General features: G+C 44.6%; 1 protein-coding gene across 1 annotated transcript in view; it reads right to left on the bottom strand.

The window, feature by feature from the left end:
• Positions 1-22,721, bottom strand: part of rptor (regulatory associated protein of MTOR, complex 1) — a 427,059-nt gene that overhangs the window by 354,908 nt on the left and 49,430 nt on the right. The window lies entirely within an intron of this gene.

Genomic DNA, 22,721 nt, shown 5'->3' with positions numbered 1-22,721 from the left:
GGGAATAAACCCAGACTCTTTGCAGTGAGAGGAATTATGATGAGGAAACTCTACGTCCAGTCTGTGTGCTGAAAAGGTTTAATCTCTATTTTGTCACATCTCAAAATGAGTTTTGTCTTTTAACCTGTCTCAATCACTAAACTGCAGATATTATTTGGCTGCTGAGGTATACAAAACAAGTCCAGGGGGAGAAAAAAAGCACTAATTGCTTATTGATTAGAAGCTTTATCACATTAATTGGTGCAAGTGAAACTACTGCATTCCCAACAAGATGCTCCACCTAGTGGCCAGAGCGAGAAGTGATCATGTGATCCCAGATGGTTGGCCGGGCCATCAGCCACTAAGTACCAACCAGTCCCTTAGTTTTTTTATATTGAAACATATAAGATCCTGAGGGGACTTGACAGAGTGGATACTGAAAGGATATCTCCCCTTGTGGGAGAGACTAGAACTAGGAGACATGGTTTAAAAATGAAGGGTCTCCCATTTAAGACAAAGATGAAAAGAATTTTTTTTTATCTCAGAGGGCCGTTAGTCTGTGGAACTCTCTCTCCCCCAGAGAGCGGTGGAGGCAGGGTCATTGAATAATTTTAAGGCAGAGGTAGATAGATCATAGACTAACAAGGGAGTCAAAGGTTATCAGAGATAGGCGAATGTGGAGTTGAGACCACAATCAGAACAGCCACGATCCTATTGAATGGTGGAGTAGGATCAAGGGGCTGAATGACCTTCTCCTGCTCCTAATTCATATATTTGTATATATGTATATTCTAAATTAAGTTCAAAATTCTCCATTAATTCCAAAAGGTCCAATACTAGGACCATTGCCATTTTTGATGTTCGTTAATAATCTGGACTGGATCCGGGGGGGGGAGGGTACAGGGGCACATTTTAGAGATCTGCAGATAACATGGAAAGTGTAAGCAGTGATGAAGATGGAAATAGACCCGAAGAAGATATAGAAAGGATGGTGAAATGGTTGGACACGTGGCAGATGAAAATGGATGCCGAAAACATGTGAGGCGGGTCACTTTGGTAGGCAGAATGAGGAGAGATAATGAAGCTAAATTGTACAATTGTGAAGGCGTGCAAGAGGGAAGAGACCTGGGGGTGTTTGTGCACCGATCTTTGAATGTGGCAGGACAGATGAACAAAACAGTTAATAAAGCATATGGAATCATGGGCTTTATTAATAAAGGAATAGAATACAAAAGTCCAAGAAGTTTTGCCAAACCAAAAATATCACACCAATTTGACTGCAGCTGGAGTAGTGTCCCCAATTCTGGGCACCGCATTTCAGAAAGGACATGAAGGCTTTGAAAAGGGATACAGGGGAAATTTATTAGAATGGTTCCAGGGACGAGGGACTACAGTTATGTGGATAGACTAGAGAAACTGGGATATGGGGAAAAAATTGAAGGAGTGCGACCAACTGGGTTGCTCTACGAGAGAGCGTGTGCAGGCTGAATGGGCCAGAAGACCTCCTTCTGTGTTGTGCTATTCCACTATTCTGTGATTAAGATAGACAAAGCAAAATATTCTCCTTACTGCATTCTTGTGCAAAGAGTTAGAAAACATTTTTGACTCCTCTTAGTTAAAAGAGAAACGTAAGGACAATATTAATAAAACATTAGCAACTGGTTTCCAGAATCCTTTCCTGTTGCATTATTTTGCATTTATCATTATAAATCTATCCGATCGCAATTACAGAATTTGTGAACGCTCACTCATCAAAAAGACACAATGATTTTAGTTCTTAATCTCCAAAATCCACTGAGTGCTTCCCTCTGAAAAAGGTATTTTATCAGCAAGGAATTGCATTTATTGAAGCGCTAAACAATTTGTAAAGAGAATTGCAGTCCAATTAGACACTCCAATGGGACACAAAAATATTTTACTATTGTAACATCTAATTGATTCCTTATGCATTTCAGTGTCTAATGTGCTGCAGCTAAAGGCTGTAATCGTTGAAGTTCTTTTGCTGACCTATATAGGAGGGATATTGCAATCATCAGTCAAATCTTGCAGCTTTCTGCGTTACACATATATTGCATTAATTTCTGTTAAGTGAACAATCTATCTGGAAGCGTATTTTATTCTTGCTAAAAACAGACATTTGAATTGAACTAACACTCATATTTTAAAACAAGTGAAGGTTCCATCCAGCATTTTACTGCACTGAAATATTTTTGAAATATATTTCAATTTACTGTTTTGCCAAACTGAATTTGAGTAATGTTTAACGGTAGTTTATGATCCATGCAGGGTACTTATCGGAATATCCGTCAATTAGATATGCTTTCCTTGTCAATTGTTCTCGTCACAACCCGTGGCCTGGTGCTAATCCGCTCCTTCCTATCATGTTGGACAAGGCTCTGCAAATTTTGTGTTTAATAAAGAAACTAAAGTGATGGTGATAGAAGGCACAGAACCTCAAAGCTGAACATTGAACAAAGAGCCTTAGATATGGTAGACATCATAACGGAGTAAAATATACAATACGGGTGAGCGTGTATAAAGGCTAAATTGCTCCGAGACATTGCATTCACAGCAATATTATTCAAACTCCTTGATAGTGCTGGAGTCTTTTAACATATATCCAGGCATTAAATATTCTCTAAGTACCGATCATGAAATCACCTGGTACCAATTTCAGCAACTTCATTATTGAGGTCTTTTTTTTTTGAGGCCAAACTCAAGTTATTCTGAATACCAAGCACACTCAGGTCATGTGTAGCTGGCGTTTGATACACAGTCAGTCCGCAGTTAAACTGACAACTGGTGAATGGAGCACTTTGAATTTCAGTACACAAGGCAATTTCTAAATGCCAGCAAAGCTAAGACTGTGACTCCTGATAATGAACTGATCTAGAGTTTCAGATCTTGCTGCAGTTCGTTGTTCTGCTTGCGAGCTTTAGAGACTGCAGTTTTTTTTTTAATTCACGGGATGTGGACTTCACTGGCTGGGCCAGCATTTATTGCCCATCCCTAGTTGCCCTTGAGTAGGTGGTGGTGAGCTGCCTTCTTGAACCGCTGCAGTCCGTGTTGTGTCGTTGGTACACCAACAGTGTTGTTAGGGAGGGAGTTCCAGGAATTTGATCCAGCGACAGTGAAGGAACGGCGATATATTTCCAAGTCAGGGTGGTGAGTGATTTGGAGGGGAACTTGCAGGTGGTGGTGTTCCCATTTATCAGCTGCCCTTGTCCTTCTGGATGCTAGTGGTTGTGGGTTTGGAAGGTGCTGTCGAAGGAGCCTTGGTGAATTCCCGCAGTGCATCTTGTAGATGGTACACAATGTTGCTACTGTGCGTCGGTGGTGGAGGGAGTGAATGTTTGTGGACGGGGTGCCAATCAAGTGGGCTGTTTTGTCCTGGATGGTATCCAGCTTCTTGAGTGTTGTGGGAGCTGCTCTCATCCAGGCAAGTGGAGAGTATTCCATCACACTCCTGACTTGTGCCTTGTAGATGGTAGACAGGCTTTGGAGAGTCAGGAGGCGAGTTACTCGTTGCACGATTCCTAGCCTCTGACCTGCTCTTGTAGCCATAGTATTTATATGGTTAGCCCAGTTCAGTTTCTGGTCAATGGTAACCCCCCAAGACGTTAATAGTGAAACTACTGATTAGCCTGCCTAGTCTGCTTTGTCAACACTGTTAGTCAGGTTTCAAAAAGAGATTTGCATTTATCCAGTGGCAGATTCACAAATCAGGAAGTCCCAAAGCGCATTACAACCAATGAAGCACTTTCCAAGTGTAGTCACAGCTGTAAAGTATGAGACGTAGGTTATGGAATTGTATTGAGTGGTATGTGAAAGCTGTAGGTGTACAGGGTGGGTAAGGAGTCTCCAGTGGTTTCAATGCAAATAGGTCGATGATAATCCACAATCCACAATCCATCGCCACTTTGACTCTGATCTGAATATAAACAACATGATTTACCCTTCCTCCTAAGCATGCCTTCAGCCTCAACATCAGAAGAGGACCCCCTACTGCACCAGTGTGACTAGCCAAAAATACACCAACTGTGTAAATGGGAGGAATAGGAAGCAGCAGGGCACATGGTTTATTGACGTCAAACTATGGTTTGAAGTTAGTGAAACAGGATATTGACAGGTTGGGGGTGATACCTGTGACAGGGAATTTTCATATACCGGACCTCTCAGTTAAATTAGAATCCAGGTCCTGGAGATATATGAGGACCAATTCTCAAGAGAATGGTTTCAAGATTATGGTGCGGTGGGGGGAGTCGGGGGTTGGGGAGGAGGCGGGGTGGTGAGGATTCAGCGAGATCACCTCAGATAAAGGATTGTAATCTGGTCCAGGTACATTTCCCATTATTCTTCACCCATTGGCTGAAAGATTCCCCTCTCTGGATAAGGAAACTGTGCAGGATACAGTAAATATGGTAACTTGAGACATCTGGTCATTGGAGCTCTTTCCACCTGAAGTGTTCAGGCAGCAAATTCTGTCTCAACAGGTAAATTGTGTGTTTCACCAGGATCCCGGTGAATGTATGGGCCTCACCGTATTTCCTTCCAGTCTTAGCATGGACATTCCTCACTGTTCAGGGTTCCTGGAGCTATAGCCATGGTCCTCAGCCAACTAGCAGTCCAGATTGTCTGTTCCTGAAAACAATGCCCACACAGTGGACAGAGGCCAAACTGAAACATAGTGGCTGCTGTACATACACCTGTATTATTGTGTTTATGTGAATGGTATCTAAACTCTGTTTGATTGAAAGCCTTTGCAATCACTTACACTGTAAGGAAGTTAATAGGGGCCTGGATGGTGACCTAGGGGCCATTTGCTCTTTAGGCAAGTCTGCCACCTGGCTCTTTCACATTTTTGTCTTCTTCCAGTGGAATAATGGACAAAAGTAGAATACAGAGACTCATTCCTGGGATGAGGGGCTTATCCTGTGAAGAAAGGCTGAACAGTTTGGGCCTCTACCCGTTGGAGGTTAGAAGAATCAGAGACGATCTTATGAAACATATAAGGTCCTGAGGGGACTTGACAGGATGGATACCGGAAGGATGTTTCCACTTGAGGGGGAAACTAGGACCAGAATAAGAGGTCTCCCTTTTAAGATGGAGATGAGGAGAATTGTTGTTTCTCTCAGGGGCTTGTTAGTCTGTGGAATTCTCTTCCCCAGAAAGCGGAGGAGGCTGGGTCACTGAATTTATTCAAGGCAAAGTTGGACAGGTTTTTTGAGAGTCAAGGGTTATGGGGGGGGGGGGGGGGTAGACAGGAAAGTGGAGTTGAGACCATAACCAGATCAGCCTAGTGAATGGTGGAGCAGGTCAAATGGGCTACTCCTGCTCCTAATTCCTATGTTTTTATGTTCCTAAGTGTTTCTCCTGGAGAATAACAGTCTTTGTAACCTGCTTGAAACACTGGAGAACCAAATGGTGACTAATGATGCAAACGTCACCAGCAGCTTGGAAGTATCTGGGTACATAAAAGCTTGATGCTGTGGTGACTTTCAAAGTCCCCACAGGACTGTCCTGGTGTGAGGTGAGGTTCCAGTAGACAGGATAATGCCCTCATGGAGCTGAGACTTGAGATGGTGATGGAAGGTTTCATCAGACATGTTCTCATGGGTGTGCCCAGTTTTGAATCGATATTGATTGCTAAGTGGGTGTCAGGTGCCTGAAGTACCAGTGTACCTGCCTCTTCTCTTCTCTGCCTGGACTTCTTTCTCAAATAGGTGATCAAAGCCTTTGGCGGGTTCCGAGAGTCGCCCTTCCTGTGTGGTTAGTGCTCAGGTTTGCAGGGGTGACTGGACCCAATGAGTACCTACAGGTGTGTACAGAAAGGACAATCTAGGCTGCAAGAATTCACTAGCAAACGACAAAAAAAAATGTAAAAATCATAAAAAAAAGTCAAACAATGCAGCAAAATCCAAATCGCCAAAAATCGCACTGGTCCAAATGAATGAACGTGGGTTCTGAAGTGAGGCAGGAATGAACGTGGGCTCTGAAGTGAGGCAGGAATGAACGTGGGCTCTGAAGTGAGGCAGGGTGGGAAGTTGAGAAGTGCTGGTTTCCACAGGTGAACAGTGCTCAAGAAACAGAGAGTTTCTCGTGGGGTCAGCTTCACTTAATTTCCATTCAGTTTAGGGTTGTAATGATGACAATGCACAAGCTCATTGCAGCCTCCAAGAATCAGCAACATCTTTATGTTCAGGTAATTGGGAGCAGCGTGTGCCACCAAACTCCCTGCCCGATCCGGCAATGAATGTGGGCAGAATACACAGGACTCACTCTCTGTCTGCATCATCAAGGAATCAACCCAAGTGTAGCTGGACATTGCACCATCCAGTCCACCCTGACTAGTTATTTCAATACATCGTAGTGTATTTTTCTCTTTCTGAAGTCCTGGTATGCTTCAACTCCAGTCATAAGTGCGGTTGGAAATCTTTCATGGCCTGTTCATCAGAGAAGTTAGAACAGCTACAGTTTCTCTTTGGCATGTCTCTGCGACTAAGACTGGGAACTCACTGTGTACAAATTCACAGGCTGAACCCATGTCCTGCCAATACCTACGGCCCCTGTGATTTTATTTCTACTACCTTTTCTTCAATGAGTTAACTCCTGCTGTGATATAATGTGGCAGATGGCAGCAGCCCTCCAACACTTCATGCAAATGCCCACCCAGGCGTAAAACTGAACCTTGAGAGTGAGCTTTAGTCAGCTACTGTACTGAGGCCAATCCTGTACTCACCAGACATCCACACATGTAAACTACAACTATGGTCACTGAATCGAGAATCAGAGTGCAAAGTCTGGTTGATTTTTTTCCCCCCTCCTCCCTGACCCAGCTGTACTGAGGCCAATTATAGCATCTGTACTCATGCCTGGCTGAGATTGGCTAACTTAATATAGATCGAATGTGAAGCCTTTTGGTCCTGCATGGCTTAGCACTATACCTGGAGGAAGAAGTGTGGGTGGGGAGAGTTAATTCATTTCTCAATAGCTTGACAAAAGGCCATGGGTCTAAGACACTAACTCCACCATCCTTTCCACATAGATGCTGCCTGACTCTCTGCATAATTGCAGCACTTTCTGTTTTTATGCCTATTTCTTCACCGCTTCCTTGTTAACAAATCAAGTGCTGTTGGACTAGGTGCCACTAAGGTTCTGTTAGAATAAAACTCCAGTAAACACCTAAGAGCTCTGAGTGTTTTTATTATTTATTCATTCATGGGATGTGGGCTTCGCTGGCTGGGCCAGCACTTATTGCCTATCCCTAACTGCCCTTGAGAAGGTGGTGGTGAGCTGCCTCCTTGAACCACTGCAGTCCATGTGGTGTAGGTACACCCACAGTGCTGTTAGGAAGGGAGTTCCAGGATTTTGACCCAGCGACAGTGAAGGAACGGCGATATATTTCCAAGTCGGGATGGTGTGTGGCTTGGAGGGGAGTTTGCAGGTGGTGGTGTTCCCATGTATCTGCTGCCCTTGTCCTTCTAGGTGGTAAAGGTTGGAGGTTTGGATGGTGTTACTGAAAGAGCCTTGGTGAGTTGCATCTTGTAGATGGTACACAACACTAAGTTCTAGTTCAAAGCCAGCAACTGACAAACTAGGCCTTTATTTTATAGCATGATGAGATATTTTGCCTTCCTCCTGGGACTTGAATCTTGGGTTGGATGTGACAGCTTCTTCTTCTTTCATCCCACTTATCCTTCTCTCTTCCCACAAAAAGCCTCCAGCAGCCTATTACTCATTTACAGTCTTTTCTTGACACCAGAGTAAATCCAGCATTTGCTAAATCCTTACTCCTTTTTGCAATGCCCTCAATTCAGCCTGTCATGTCCACGTTATGCCAGAGTGAATTTGAAGTAGCACAGTGCAAACCGGGCGTGAAACTCTCCCTGTGGTTGGGTTCAAAAGGCTGTAGCAGATCCTCGTATTTCATCTGCCAAACAGATGGTGCCCGTGGTGTTGTGGGTTCTTGTAGCCTGACACAAGTGCATTAGGGTGATGGGATGGTACAAGAGCAGGGACGTAAACCAGGGATTGGCCTCTGTTATATATCCTTCTGTTCCAGTGACTAAAATCGAATTGAAGAATGGGTGTGTCCTATAATGTATGCTCATGTCCAATCCTCCCTGCTGGGGTTATAAACATTTGAGCTTTAATTAGCAAGTAGGTGAGAACATTTCCTTGCACACACAGCTCCACAACTTATCTCCCTACTTCCTTGTGGAGGTGGTCCTTCTACTCTCTGCTGTCCCTCAAATAAGCGGGATCTCTTCAACATGGATAGTTCCAAAGTGCCCTACGGAGATAGAATCGCCCCTAGTGAGCGTCAGCAGGATACTCAGCTCTAGAAGCTACACAGCCAAACTGATCCTGACATCCAGACTTAGGTGCACGCTCATTTTCCAACCAGTGCCACTGCAAAGCAGTCAGGACCAAGAATTCTGCTTATTTCCTGCCAGTCCTTGAGAGACTGAGGCCAGTTGTAAGCCACTCTGTAGAGACTGGTCAAGACCAACTTGGCACCCATCTCAGCCACTATTTTATTGGTGCTCCTAGATTGGAGACCGAGGGTGGTCTGGCCCTCGTATGTTACGTCAATGTGATGTCCTCTGATTTTTCCACCTCCTAACTGGTTTACCGCTGAGGCATAAGGAGTTAACTCTGCTCCTTGTTTCTCCCTCAGAATATCACAACCGGCATGTTTTATTATATCCCACATTCTCATAGGCTGATATAGCCTAAATCTGAACTCTTTATCATTTGGAATTCTTGTTGCTTTGGTCTGAGAGGGCAGCTCTACAGTCAGTTACGAATGATTACCGTTCTTGCTTAAAGGGTGCTGGATGATGCATATTTGATGCATTAGCCATGGCAGTACCTTAAAGGTGTTAGCAAGGAATTGCACTGTAATTTCTATGTAACTACTTTCTTTTAAAAATCACTTAATGTTGCCCTTCCTATCACTTTCTGCAAGGAGATTATGTTCCTTTATCTTCCATGTGTAAAGATTGATTCAGTTCCTCTTAAACAAGAGAGACAAAGGAACAGTAGGTATGACACCATGATGTACCTGTCATCTCTTATTTGTACACACCCACCTGTCCACTGTCAGAAGTCAAGGCAGGATATGGGGCGTCCACCAAAGTGGGCAGAGGTCTGATAGAATGGACCGCCATCTGAATTCTCACCACCGCCCATTGATTAACACTACACAGCAGGACTGGAGGATCAGGAGAAAACCTCAGCTAATGTTGCAATAGGAAATCACATTGATACCAAGTGCAAATTAATGCAGCCCTTACACGAACTCCCACTGCAACCGAACACCTTCCATCTGTTAGTTAAAAAGAGGCAAAAGCTGTTTTGAGAAGCATCATTAAATAGATGAAAAAAAAGGAAAGAATTTGCCTTTGTATAGCGCCTTTCATAGCCCAGGACCGTCGCAAAGCTCTTCACAACCAATGCAAAACCTTTTTGAACTGCAGTCACTACTTGTAATGCAGGTAATGCTGACAGCCAATTTGCATACAGCAAGACTCCACAAACAGTAATGTGACAATGACCAAGTAGTCTGTTTTGGTGATATTCGTTGAGAGATAAATTTTGGTCTGTATTCTATTCTTTGAGTAGTGCCGTGTGATCTTCTATGGCCACCTTTGAGGGTAGACATTGCTTCAGTGTATAATCTTAGCCAAAAAAACAAATCCTGCAAAAGTGTGTTATCCCCTCAGAACTCAAACTGGATTATGCGGTCAAACCTCTTTCAAGGCATACTGCTGGAACAGTTAAAAGGTTACTTATTTCAAAATCCTATCAGATTTGATTTGGGTAGCGATATTTGCTAAAAGCACTGCTAAGAACCTTTGCACTTTTGATGGTTCGTAATGGCAACGACCCAACGATACTAGGCCTGAGGTTCGAGATGAAGACGGTATGGATTTTAATTCCTACAAACGTGATTTATTAATGAGAGTACTAACCCAGATAACAATGCATTAACATCCCAAATGGCATCATGACTATTCTTCAATTGCCTTTGAGAATATTGCCAAGAACTTTGTAGATTGCAAGTGGTGCATCTCTTGTTGCTGGCGAAGTTTGTCCCGGGGATGTGGTTTTTGAAGATGTGATTTCTGATTTTTTTTTTTCCCCCACAGGCTAGATTTTAAACTGAACCCGACAGAGACAGTTTCGTTTGTTTAAAAAAAGAAACAGCCCAAACAGGCTGAGCTGCTACAAAGCACAATTTCACATTCCACAGAGTTGGAATGAAGATTCCCTGGGGAGTGTGAAAGACCCCTCTCATGACTATTCACATCACACTGAAAGTTTGCAAATGTTTCTGAGATGAGACATTAAAATTCAATGGCCTGTTCTGAAACAATAACTGCAGCAAATATGAACTAATCAAGACCCTCTGGAATACACTACACTATTTCATGGGAAGCCCTGTCAAGCAGGAATCACAAAATTATTACAGTGCAGTAGGAGGCCATTCAGCCCACTGTGTTTGCACTGGCTCTCTGAATGAGCATTTCGTCTAGTGTCATTCTCCTGCCCTCTCTCCATAATCCTGCAGATTGTTTCTTTTCAAATAATCATCTAATTCCTTCTTGAATGCCTCGATTGATCCTGCCTCCACACTCTCAGGCAGTGCATTCCAGACCCAAACCACTTGCTGTGTAAAAGTTTTTTCTCATGTCACTTTTATTCCTTTTACCAATTACCTTAAATCTGTGCCCTCTGGTTCTCGATCCTTCTTGCAATGGGAACAGTTTCTCCCTATCTACCCTGTCTAAGCCATTCTTGATTTTGAATACTTCTATCAAATCTCTTCTCAGCTTTTTTTTCCTCCAGGGAAAAAGCCCCAACTTCTCCGATCTACCTTCATAACTGAAGTTTCGCATCACTGGAGCCATTCTCGTAAACCTCCTCCACACTCTCTCCAATGCCCTCACATCCTTCCTAAAATGCGGAGAGAGGACGAAGTGAAAAGGACACTTCCGTAGTGAAACAGGCTGTAGGAGCTGCATGCCTTCTCTCTCTCGCGCTCTCGGTCTGGAATTACCACGCCTGGTTTTAAAGCGACCAGCCTGAGAAGAAAACGGCTGCTAACTGAGATCTTTTAAAATGTGAAAATCTGCTCCATATGATTGATCCAGGAGAACAACGAAGCTAAACGGCCACAACATTGAGTCACCGCATTGAGACCAAGCAAGGAACAGCTAACAGTATACTCCATTTTTCTTTCACGGACTGTAAAACCCTTATAAGCCTATCCTCTTGCTCTGCCACCTGTACTCGAGTGTGTGTGGGCCCAGACAAATGTGTGTGACTGTACGAATGGTGTCGCGTTTTCCGTATGTTATATTTAGCTCGGGAATAGTTTCGATAAACTTACCTCGTCCTTTGTTTAACCTAAGAAAACCTGCCTGAGTAACTCTCTCCAACCTTGACACCTAAGACGTGGGCCACTTACAGAAATCGGCAAAGCACACCCTCTAAGTTCTTCGAAAAAACAAACTCTGCCACAATCAAACGAGGAGTGGAAGAATAGGAAAGCCATTTCACCCTCCTCACTGGTCCCATTCAGGTTCATATCTCCATTGTACACCTTTATTTGGAAATAAAACGATAGCTCAGCAAATGTATTCAGCAGATTTGGAATGTCTACTGCATTCCCAATGCTTTCAATTTTTAACATCGCCCTAACAGACACAACATTAAACAGCATTCCGCAGAATGGCCTCAGAGGACAGAAATACTCCAGTCGTGACATCTGTTTTCAAACATAATTATTTACTTGCTGGAGTGAAATGCTACCAGGTAGATTTTTTTTTTATCATAAACATGCCACGGATATCAACTGTAATTGAGAACCAACGCGCTCCCAGGTAATGTATGGTCGGCAGTCTTGACATTTGCACACTAAGGCACTCATTGCTTGTGACACCATTTATATCACTGCTTGCCTTGTACACTACTGAGTTGTTGATGTGATGTTAAATTTCAAACAATCTGGGTGAGCTTTGTCCCTGTGTGTATGTGTTGTGCATTTGAGTGCTTTGTGTGCACAATCTCTTTTTAGGAGAAGGATTGGGTTATATGTTTACTTGGTTTAATGGCATCCAAGGTCATGTAACCTGAATTTTATATTTATCATTTATATTGGCTCTCCAAGAGCTTTTGTGGGTCATTCTCTATCATTAAGCCATCAATTTTAGTATTCACTTTACATCCTGTAGGCAAATATTTTCAAATCTGCAGAGTACATGGTCTGCATATTAAGCTATTCCCTATGATAGGCTGTACCAATCTGAGGATATATTGTTTATTTTTAAAAAGACAGATACATTGGGAGTGAAAACTTGATAAGTTATTAGGCTAATATGCTCCATCTCCCATAGGCCATTATTGGTAGGTTTGGTTTTCCTTTGTAGTGTAATTGGTTAATCTATGCCCAGGTGCATTTGCATTGCAACATTTTTCAAGCCGGTTGTATAATGACTATTTTTGATACCTGTAAATTTTTACACCAATATGCTACATCTGTCATTCAAAGAGCTACAACAAAAGGAAATGCTACACAAAAGTAAGTACACCCTAACTTTGCTGAAGGCATCTTAATTTGTTACTCTTGATGCAGAGCACCACATGCTGGGAGCACATATTGGAAAGGCGAGCCGGGAGAAGGAGACACACCCAGTATACAGGATGACCAACTTCCTATCCACTGGAATAAGACCTTATGTATAATGCACGGACTAAAGCTCTGCCTTAAGAAAAGGGGGTGATCCTTCGATACGCAAACAAGTTAATGTGACTACAAAGAACTCCCGGAACCGATAGAGCTTTACTTTCCAGTTAAGATGGTTCCAAGGTTTTCCCGATGGTCTCATGCCTGGGGCTACCAACCAGGTGTAGCACCAAACCATACAGGCTAAGAGTACACAGGGTTAATCCCAGTCTGTGTTATTTGATTCCAGTAGACACAGTAGTTGGTCCCAGCATCAACAACAACAATAACCTACATTTGTATAGTGCCTTTAATGAAATAAAATATCCCAAGGCCCATTATAAAACAAACTATGATGCCAAGCTGCGTAAGCAGACATTAGGTCAGATGACTAAAAGCTTGGTCCAAGAGGTAGGTTTTAAGAAGCGTTTTAAAGGAGGAAAATGGGGTGGAGAGGCAGAGAGGTTTAGGAAGGGAATTCCAGAGCGTAGGGCTTAGGCAACTGAAGGTAGCCCAAGCTGGAGCGATTAAAATCGGGGATGCTCAAGATGCCGATTAGAAGAGCGCAGATATCTTGGAGGGTTGTAGTGTTGAAGGAGATTACAGAGCAAGAGAGGGACCAGGCCACAGAGTGATTGGAAAACAAGGATGGGAATGGCTACATCCTGAGTTCCAAGTGAGGAGGGGGAGGAATCACCTTGAGGTTCCTCTTTTCCTTCAAAAATAAAATTCTAAAGACGCTGGAAATCTGGAATAAAAATGAAAAATACCGGAAGCATCCAGCAATGTCAGGCAGCACCTGTGGCCTGAATCTTTGCTCCCAGGCTGGGAGCGCAGAGTCGGGACAATTCCCAGCTCCGCAAACCTGACCAGGGAGGAAGTGCCCGGAAGGATGGATTTTCAGTCCGGGGAGCAGGTAAGCCATGGCAGATGATCCTAGAACGAGTGCAGAGGCTGCCAGCTACAGAGGCCGACTCTCGGAGCACCGGCACTGTGCAGGAGATTTTTAATAAAACAATGAAACATAAAATAGCCCTCCTACCCTCACCCCTCACACCCTCCCAGCCTCCACAGAGTCCCCATGTCCCACCCATGCCCCCTCACCCATTCCCCCATGGCCCCTCACGCCTTCCACGTTAACCTATGTCCCTTTACCCATCCCCCACGGCCCCCATATTCTTCATGCCAACTTATGCCCCTCTACCCATCCCATGGCCCCTCATACCTTCCATGCAAACCTATGCCTCTCTATCCATGCCCCATAGCCCTTCATAGCCCCTTTTCCAACTTAGTGCCAACTCACGCCAAACCACTCCCCCCAAACATCATTCTTTGCCTTTACATCTTACATGCCGACTCATTCAGTATCTGCCGTGGGCAGATCTTAGGGCTGAGATGAGATTAAATAAAGTTATTAAGTGTCTATGAAGAATTCACTATTTAAAAAAAGACCCTCGTTGATAAAAAAAAACCCATTCACTATATTTGACTTCCTTTAATCCCTTATAAAAACAAGCATTGGAATTCATAGTCCCACTTCAAAGAATCTATAATGTCAATCAAACTGTGAACAGAGAGGCACCCGACTGTGACAAAGGAAGTCTGTGAAGTCAGTCATGCAGCTCTAATCCAGTAATGATAACCCTCAGGCCAATGGACAAAGTGAAATAGCAAGTACTGATTTTTTAAAACACTGCAGACTGTTTTTTCCTCAAATATTTAAAAGAAAAGAGTTTTAAATGCCTTGACAGCTTGGTGGTTCCTTTTGACAGTTCCAATGAGCATGACTGTTCTAATTAGTTTGACAGATCCAATGAGATTATGCACTTTTTATGCACGTTCATGTCTGCTTTTACCAATCCCATAGGGCAACTTACCTCTCCCAAACGTGTCCCAGGACCATATCCAAAAGGGTAACTTATCTCTTCAAAAGGGGTACCCAAGCAACCCTACAAAGGTTAGACTTGCTCCTGCCAGGTCTGACGTGTACATGTCACATTCCCAACTCCTAGCAGACAAAAATCTGACATGACTGGAGGCAGCTGCTGTGTTATATGGGCAGCTGCCTCCAAGAACCACGTAGGTACAATTTGGAACACATCCCTATTCACCCCCACGCGCGCGCGCACCCCCCCCCCCCACCCCCCCACCCCCCACCACCCCACCGCAAAGGTTGTAGGTGCCGTGTTCAGGGACGGGACTTGCAGATCTGGAATCCAGCCTCCGCAGCCACATTTGTAATGGCAGAGAGGCTCCCGGTCTTTATGAAAATTCAGGCCAGAGCTTCAGGCATCACCGGCTTTTATTTTCAGATTTCCTTTTATTCTCGACGGCCTCTGGAGGGTTAGATGTTAATGTTTGGGTGTCGAGTGAGGACTGAATCAGGCTCCTGGTGAAAGGCCACAGCTCAGTTCTGACAGAAGGTCAATTACCTGAAACTTGAATTCTGCTAAGCTGCCTGACCTGCTGAACAATTCCAGCACCTTCTGTTTTCATTACAGATTCAGGCTTGGCTGGCACACTGCCTGGTTGAATAATCCGGTGCCACTCACTAGCGACTGCTGCGCAACAGCCACTTGGCTGAGGCAGCAGAGTGTTGCTGGTACCTGTGGCGAGAGTCAGTTCCTTCAGCAGAAAGGGGTCCAAGTGTGATGTAATGGTCGAAAGCATGGGCGTACATGGCAATACAAAAAGCAGAAAACGCTTGAAATCTTCAGCACTTCAGGCAGCATCGTGTGGAGAGAGAAGCAGAGCCAACGTTTCAGGTCAACAACCTTTCATTAGAACTGGAAAAAGTTAGCGGTGTAACAGGTTTTAAGCAAATACTGAAGCAGAGAGAGTAGCAGAGGGCTGGTGGAGGTGGGCAGGAAGGAACTAATGGGAAGATCTTTGAACGGGTGGAAGGCAGGAAAGATTAAATGATAAAAAGGATGATGGTACAAGGTAAAAGGGGGTGGAAATGGGATAAGTAAAGAAATAGATGATGGATCTAGAGATGGTGTAAATGGTAACAAATTTCATGGTGATGTACAGCACAACAGCAAATTGCACTTATGCAACGCCTTTAAGGTAGTCAACCCGTGCTCCTACTTTTAAAAATGTTGGCATATTAATACTAACTTGTCTTCTCCTATGATGGCCCGATGCAAGCGTCATATGGACTGTGGAGGGCTCAAAAAAAATAGACCTCGTGCTATACATAATGATAAATGCAGCGCAAACGAGATGGTCTGGTGGAACAGAATTAATGGAATGGTGCCCTATCTCTAAAGTACAGTCATTAAAATGTTAGTGAATATGGTATCACTCTCCAACTGGCCCATATTTTACAGCTTGACATGATCTGCTGTCAACTATTCCATCCTTCCTCTTCTCTGCCTCCTTATTAACGAAAGTCTGGATCTTTCAAGTAGCTGTAAATGTGTTTACATGCCAGATGTTTCCCCAATTAAGAGCAGTGAAGTCTAAAAGCTGCAGCACAATCTTGCAAAGGAGGAGAGAGAAACAGGCCAGCTTTTGCACTTACTGTACTGAGGGCCAGGCGTAGATTCTGGCAGAATTGGAAAGGAACAGATGTGTTATTTATCCGTCAATGCCTGTGGAAACACAAGGCTCACGAGAGAATGTTCTGACCACACTGAGTAGGCTCAAGGTACTATTCTGTTATTCTGAGGTCCTGCAGAGATTGAGGAAAAGGGAGAATTGACAAGGAATCTCCTTAAAGAACAGGCAGCGATCACAATCATGGGTAAAGAGAGACTATTTAGGATGATGTAGATATCCAAACTGAGGTTTTAAAAAGGATTAGAAGTTGTTTTAAGGACCACATTTGCCTAAAAGTAAATTTTACTCCTACCTCACTTGAATAAACTGGTCCTTAATGTGCCATTTTGCTGAATCAAATTGTCACTTATGCTGCCTGGCTAATGTTCCATTATATTCTGTAACTTGTCTTGGGCAGTGCACAGATTGGCAGCCCCCATAGTGGCAGTCTTTCCAATACACACAGCCAGCCTTACTAACCCCTGTGCCATTAATATGAATGTGTGTGCAATCAATGAATTCAAGTCACTGTTATATGCCAGGCACATTATGAAACTAATTTGATACTAGATTACATAGATTTGTTTTAAGAAAATATAGGCTGACCTGTCAAAACAATGGAAGTGTTCTGATCTTGACACCATATAATTTCTACCCCACAGAAATTATTCTCTTGAAACTGAGTAAAGCTTTGCTTGCGTTTACAGCAATAATGTCATTGCATGCATATTCTCTCCCACTGAGGTCAGTAGAGTTATGGCATCAAAGTGAAATGTAGCAACATACTGAGGAAAAATTCCAGCTTAAAATACATAACAGGTTCTGTTTCCAATAGTGTAGCAAAGAGAGGGAGGGAGGGTGCATACATCCTGAGTCACAGGATCAGAGTGCGTGGGAGTAAAGGAAATTGCAGACACAGGGTGCAGCAGATGATAGAGGGATTTAGAGATGAGGACAAAGATTTTAAATTTAATTCAGTGGAGGACAGACAATGTAAGTCAGCAATGACAGGGATTTAGGGCATCACAAAAGATGGCTAGCTGAGTTTTGGACAAATGGAGTTTCTGGGAGGGGAAGGATGTGAGGCCAACGTGGAAGGCTAGAGAATAATTAACCTGAATACCTACTGGGGGCAGGTTTTGGAGCTGAATTATAGCCATGAAGCTAGGCTTTCCCAAGTGTTGATGAGTTTTAATTCCAGGCGTGCATGCTTTTGAAAATGGAAGCCAGCTTGATTGACAGGCTGTTGGACAGAAAAGGTTCTCCAGAAAATATCTTGGCTGAGGATCTGCTGCGGTGTTCAAATAGAGATCGTGAGGCAGGATAAGTGGATACAGCATGGTTGGAGAAGGGGTCCAGAGGTGATCACGGGGGATCAGGGAGGATCGCTGGGGCTTGGAGATTGCGGGGGTGGCTGGGGTGCGGCTCAGGAAGACATCTGAGGGAGATTGGGGAGATATCAATTCCCGGGTAGTTGGAAAGGATGGTGGGATTGGGCTAAAAGGGCGGTTTGGCGGGAAAGACAGATAAGAAAGTGGTCAGAAATGGCCTTGTTGATAATCAGCAAGGGCATAGAGGTACAAGGTCAAGGTGGTGGCTGAGGATATGGGTGAGGGGAATTTACGTGAAGGGTGAGCTTGAGGGAAGAAAGAATACAGAAGTTGGAGGAGAGAGGGCAAGGAGAGAAAAGAATCTTTTTTATTCATTCCTGGGACTTGGGCATCGTTGGCTATAGGCATATTCATTGCCCATCCAGGATTGCCCTTGAGAAGGTGGCAAGCTGCCATCTTGAACCGTTGTTGGTACACCCACGACACGGTTAGATATGGTCTATGAGCACATTTTTAAAAATCACTCAACGTCTTTCCTGGCCAGTGCACCTTGTAGTGTGAACCATTCAGAATAAGACTGACCTTGTTTTGATCTTTGATCCGGGCTGCATTAGCTGAGCTCAGTTGAATAGTCATGTATTAACTGAGCTCTGAACTATGGGTGAGACGTGGTGTAAGGAATGGAAAGCAGCTATTCCTTATTATTCATTATTATTATTCATAGCCGGCTCTTTATTGCTATCCATTGAGACCTGCAGGGAAGTGTGTGCATGTAGATGTCAGGCAGGATAGTATTGGCTTGAGCAGTAATCCACCCCACTGTTTATAAACAACCTGTCAACCCATAAATGATGAATGACTACTTGAGTGAGCTATCAGCGAGTGATCATTACCTGTGGAACCACAACGCTGTACAACTGAACACCTTCAGGTAGAGGTGGGGAAATGCAGGTGGAGAGCTTATATCAACAAATCAAAGGACTCGGAGAATGAGGAACTGTTCCTTCTGCATCAAGTTTGCCTCAGTTTATGGAATATGAGGTTTCCTCATTTGATAAGCTGTGTGCTACTTGCTTCAGTTGGGATCAGGAGTGTTCCAGTCGAGATCGATTATTTGTTTTCTTCAGGTACAGAATGTTCGAATTAGTTACAGCCATTGGCTCAGAATGTCCAAGTACATGTATAACAGGAAAGAAATGGCTCAGTGTATTGCTAGAGACAGAAGGTGATCAAATGAAAGTTTCCTGGGGATATTTGACACTCTGTACCCATGACTGACGGTCCCAGCATTGGCACTGGCTGCATATTGTAACAGTGAGCAAGTGGGTATATGTGTATGTCACCTGGTTACATTGTTGGAGGTGGTGGTAGAGTTCAGTGCATGTGTAACAAACAATGACAACTTGCATTTATATAGCACCTTTAATGCAGTAAAACGCTCTAAGGCACTGCATGGGAGTGCTACCAAAAAGACTTGACACTGAGTCACATAGGAGCTATTAGGACAGGTAGGGCCAGGCAGCTGAAGGCTCAGGTGCCAATGAGGAATACAGATATCTCAGAGGGTTGTGGAGCTGGAGGAGGTTACAGAGATAGGGAGGGGTGAGGCTGTGGCAGGATGAGAATTTGAACATTGAGGCGTTGCTGAATCGGGAGCTAATGTAGGACAACAAACACCGGGGTGGGTGGGTGATTGGGTCTTGGTGCAAGTTAGGATGGGGCAGTAGAGCTTTGGAGGAGCTCAGGTTTATGGGATGTGGAAAATGGACTTCATGCAGAGGCCTGACCAATGGCTGACATGACAACCAACTCTCTGCAATCATTGGAAATTATACCAAGAACCACTTGAGTTTTAACAAAAACATGTAGGTTTGGAATAAATGAGGCACAAATTCTTGCACTGCATCACTGCTGAATACACAGGAAGAGACAGATACAACTGTCAGCCAGTTGCTTCTTGCTGGAAATCAGGTACGGACTACGTGCATTCATTTGCCCACCTAAATCAACTCTCAGGAAGGCCTTTAAACAGGCATGAACCGCTCCCACCCAAATCAAGGAGGCTGTCTCAATATGCAAATTGGGGCCACCTACCTGTTGTGGAACCCACTTGCAATTGTTAAGGAGAAATGGGTGATGAACATGAGGCAAATGCCAGTCCCTGGCATTGAGAGGCCTAGCCACGAATCATCAAAGGCACGTCCGGAGGTATCTCCCAAAAAAAAAGTGCTCCTCCAGACCCTACAAAAATCACATGGCCTGCTGCTAACCCAATCCCTCCCCTACCCTACCCTAATCCCCTTAGCACCTGCCCCCTACCAACAAGCCTAACCCCAGCTGGCTGCACGTGCTATTCAAAGGGATCACTGTGGGACGTTCTGGTGAGATTATTTTGACTTTTGTTTGCCGCCCACTGTGTAACTGTGTTGCTGGAGCTTCTTTCCAGGGTTGTTGGAGTCAGAAGGGTGGGGTGTTGGGCATCTCCCGGGAGCCAGCGGAGCTTGAGGATCTGTCAGCAGGAAGCCTGCTTTCACTAATGGGGGCTAAAGTTACAGTCCCTCTTGGGCTGCAGCATGACAGGAAGATGGTGCACAGGGAGCAGAGAGGAGAAGCTGTGGCACAGAGGGAGGAGGAGGAGGGCTCTCAATAGAGGGCCATACCCACCTAACATATTCAGACAGCACTTGTCTGAGGCGCTTATGTTTCACCAAGTACTTGCTCACTGAACTGTGTCACCTCCTCCAACTGGGCCAACAGCAGCACAGCCGGACAAGAGACTCTCAAGGTCACGGTGGGTCTCAATTTCTACACCTCAGGATCCTTCTGGGCCAATGACGTTGCCAACTTCACATACTTTGCTGCAGAGGCAGGTGACTGAGGCCCTGTACAGGAGAGGGGGGCTTCATCATCTTCTCTTGAACCAGAGACAAGCAGGAGGAGCAGGCACCTGGCTTTGCCAATGTGCCGATTAAGTCCGTGGTGGAAAGGCCCACGGTCAGTCTTCCCACCCCGCCACCAACTGAGGCCTTTAAGTGGGCAGTTAATGTCCACTTAAGGGCCCCATCCTGCCACCGCTGGTGCCTGATCAAGGAGTCACTGGGAGCCACCCCTTTCCCTTGTTGCTAATCCCCCTGTGGCTTGGGTCCATCCACAATCCTAGGCTTCAGGTGGGTGTCATTCTGGCAGCAGCCACTGCCTCCCCAGTGGCGCTGGAGTTCAATGGAGTTGCCAGTTTCTGATTGGCTGGCAGCTCTTGAGAGGTGGACTTTTGCCCCCAGGGTCCTTGATCTCAGGGAAGACCTGCTACTGGCCTGTCATGTGCCTGAGTGGCACTTGATTCGGCGGGCCTTCCCTACAAGAGATGATGCAGGGCCCTCACCGGCTTTCTAGCTGGTTGGTGAAACTTCCGCCTCCATTAAACACTGCCTACGCTCTCCCCCTTTCTTTACACATCCTTGATTAAGGCCTCCAACATTGCATCAGAGAGGGAGCCCTCTCTCTGACCCAGTGTTCCACTGGAATTTTATCCCTTCCCTGGAACACTTTGTCGAACCGCTCCACTAGCTGCTGCAGCCAGAATAGACCTCCCCTTTAAGAAGTGCACACTGCCTTTAAGACGTGCAGCCTAGCTGCAACTCATGCTATAGCCAAGCATGCTACCTGGGCCCCCTGCTGCGCATGCAGCCAGTCGGCAGTGGGTTTAGCTCTGGGCTGAACTTTGCAATTATGCTGATGATGAGGCAGCACGAAGATTGCATGCATCATCTCAATCAGGCAACAAATAATTGCGCTTCGCAGTTCCAGGCCCAAAAATTGGCGTTGTTGAATTTTTAGCTTGCAGTATGAGGCAACATGATTTTCAGCCAGAATGCATTGATGTTGCACACACTGAGAATGTGATGGCTGGGCTGGAATAGCTTACCACAGGAAGATTTAGGTTAAATCTCTTCAAAGTAAAACTTGACAAGAATCTTGAAGGAAGCGCAATATTGGTTACAATTGCTGGGACAGCACAGAGACGGATTAGAAGGGCCCAGGAGGCGAGATTTTCTTTCAAGACACGACCACTGCTGGAAATATATCCGGAATTCACCCTGCCGTTCCCCAAATCCATCCACTATCGTGGCTGGGCTCCGGGAGCTTTTTGTGTCCGCAATTGGGAGCCAGACCCTGGGCAAGGGATGATAGGTGGAAGTCCCCAAGTGCTACTGTAGCATTCAAATGGCTACAGCAGCTTAAAGGTCTCGGATAGCCACTCTTTAATCGAGCTATTTGCACAAGGACCGTGTGAGGGGACTGGTTCTTTGGGCCACAGGGACTCTATAATCACTTGTCTTTGTGTGCCTCAGCTCGACCCTAGGCATTGTCTACACAGACCCAAACACCCAGTAGCTACATTTCAAAACAAGTAACATTCAGGTCTGCTATACCACTTAAAAGCTTTGCATGATACCAAAAGGACTCCAGTTGGAAAACAGAAGCGATGGTGGACAGACAGGCTCTGGCAGGCATTAATTTCTGCTTCTGAAGCCAAGGTGTGAAAAATAATTTCAAAGGAGTCAATCACTTTAAGAGTTCACGTATGTCCCACAGTCCTTCCCAAAATATTATTACCACTTTCATATCATTTGGAAATTGAATTCTTGCTATATTCATAAGGCTTTAGGCATGAGGTCATTGTTCCTATGTTTAATTCGCTCTTAAAGAAATTAACAATGTATTTTCTTTTAGCGTAATATGATAGCTGGCTGGAATACTTTACCACAAGAGGATTTGGTATTTTAACTTTTCAGGTAACAAGCAGTCACAGGAAAGGCAAAGTGAATCAAGATTCAAGGGAATGGTGAACTGTCTTGGAGTCTGGGCGACTAGGCACTGAGGCCTTTTCGGCGATGTGGACATTGTTCCAAGAAGTTAGGGTATACTCTGCTCACAATGTGCATATTGTCACTAATTTGTCACAAATAGTTAGACCTTTAATCATACAATGTTCAATCAACAAGTGTCCTGGTTAGCGACTGTTCAAGCTAACCACACTTTATGTCTGTTTAAAGTGGTGTCCGCTTGACTCACGTAGTAGAGTCCTACCTCAGGCCCAGGAGTTTTGTCACTTCAGTTACCCCTAACTAGAGCAC

The sequence above is a fragment of the Cetorhinus maximus genome, chromosome 24 (genome assembly GCF_964194155.1).
Source record: "Cetorhinus maximus chromosome 24, sCetMax3.hap1.1, whole genome shotgun sequence".
Lineage (NCBI taxonomy): Eukaryota > Metazoa > Chordata > Chondrichthyes > Lamniformes > Cetorhinidae > Cetorhinus > Cetorhinus maximus.
This window is presented reverse-complemented; position numbering and strand designations above follow the sequence as displayed.